Raw genomic sequence first — 2,111 nt, 5'->3', positions numbered from 1 at the left:
TCTTTCAAAATCATTCAAACTGATGCTTCTGATATTGGTTATGGCGGCATTCTCCTTCAGAAAGTCACTCCTCAATCATCTGAACAAATTGTTCGTTATCACTCTGGTGTCTGGAATAAAGCACAATTAAATTATAGTACTATTTAAAAAAAAAATTATCTACTATTTTATGTATTACTAAATTTCAAGATGATATTTTAAATCAAAAGTTTTTACTTCGTGTTGATTGCAAATCTGCTAAATATGTTTTGGAAAAAGATGTTCAAAATCTTGCTAGTAAGCAAATTTTTGCCTGCTGGCAATCTATATTAAGTATTTTTGATTTTGATATTGCCTATATACCTGGTTGTCAAAATTCCTTTCTTGATTTTCTTACCTGGGAATTTTACAGGGGGGTAAGGGATGAGTGCTACTCCACATATTGCCTACCATAAATCCCAAATTACCTATTACCGAACCCTGATTAAACAACTTGCTTACCGTATTCACCGCCTCAAATTAGCCAGAAAAACTATTAAACGTGCTCAGTATATCAATTACCATCAAATTCAAGCTCGTAGAAATTTACTTGCTCATAATTACAATTGTTTGAATCATCATCAAAATTATCTTGATCTTCTTAGTGGTTGCTAAATCCTTGCTAACCTTTGTTTCTTGATTAACAGATGTCTCGTCCAAGGCCTCCTTCCAAGGCTTTGGTCCCATCTTTTGATAAACCTCAATTTATTCCTCCTTTGGAGCTAGTAACCTAATACCATCCAATTGAAATGATCAACCGTTACCAAGTTCTTGGTAACATTCCTAGACCTAATTACTCTTCTGCTTTGGCTACAGATCCTTTTGTTTCTCCCAGCCAAACAGCTTCAATTACTCCATTTCCTGCTAATCCAATTAGGTCTGCTCGATCTGATTATGTTAAATCAACTACCACTAATCTCTTTTTCAAAGAGCCTAGTCACCCCAAGAGTCAAACTGTTTATGATCTTGCTAAATCATTCTTTGGCCCTGGATGGCATTTTGCTCCCATGCATCCAGACAAAACAATTACCTTCTATAAAGACATCCTAATCAATCATCAATCCGTGTTGATTAAACCCATTTATGATCGAACCTATGCTAGTAAGGTTCTGTATCATTCTATTTATATTCACAACATTGTTTCCTTAGTTGAATGGGGTCCTCCTTATCAGCTTCGTGAATTACCTGGTCACTCTATTCCATACAGTTACCATGATTACATTGATGCTTGGTTCAAGATCTTCTTGTACCAAAATGAAACCTTCAGTCACTCTTGGTTCATTCAATTTGATCAAAAGTTCAAATCAGAATTACCTTCTTGGTTTCTGAGATGGTGGACTCATTATGGCGTCATTTTCAGATATCTTTCCTGATATTCTGATAGAACAAATTAACTATTTTGCTACTGTTTTCCCATTTACTCCTCATCAAAGGAAATTTCCATTATTGTTAATTTTTATATCTAAGTATAAAATCCCTTGGATATTCAAATGGCATTATGGTATTTCTGATGATATAATTATCCGGCAACATTCTGTTAAATGGTGGGATAAGTTCACTCCTCACCGCATTGTTGAAATTGTTCAAGCTGAATTCCTAATTAATCAATGTGCTCCAACTCCTGCACAAATCAAAGCCCAGCAGACCCTAACTGCTGCCATTTCTCAAGGAAGCCCCAGTCTTTCTCCAATCGACCTTGGAAGCCCCTCATCTAGTGGTTCCAAGCCCAAATCATCCAAGTCAAAGTTTGCATCCTTAACTGATAAATCAAAGTCCAAGGCTAAGTCCAAAGCTCCTGCAATTCCGGCTCAGCCCAAGACTCAATCAAAGCCCAAATCAGACAAATCAAAGGCTGCTCCATCCAAGCCCAAGGTCAAACCTCAATCAGCTAGAGATCAATTGCTACAGATGGCCCGTCTCCTAATGGATCAGGTCCAAGCCCAATTAAAAGATGAACCGTCTGATGAACCTCTTGCATCGGCCAAACAGTCCAGTTTAGAAGCAAGTTCAGACAGTTCACAAGGATCAACTAATCAAAGCCCATATGGACCAGAGTTCCAAGATGCTCAGGATCCATATGCCTTTTAATTAAC

Source organism: Camellia sinensis, chromosome 13, assembly GCF_055761805.1.
Source record: "Camellia sinensis isolate YWXY chromosome 13, ASM5576180v1, whole genome shotgun sequence".
Lineage (NCBI taxonomy): Eukaryota > Viridiplantae > Streptophyta > Magnoliopsida > Ericales > Theaceae > Camellia > Camellia sinensis.
This window is presented reverse-complemented; position numbering follows the sequence as displayed.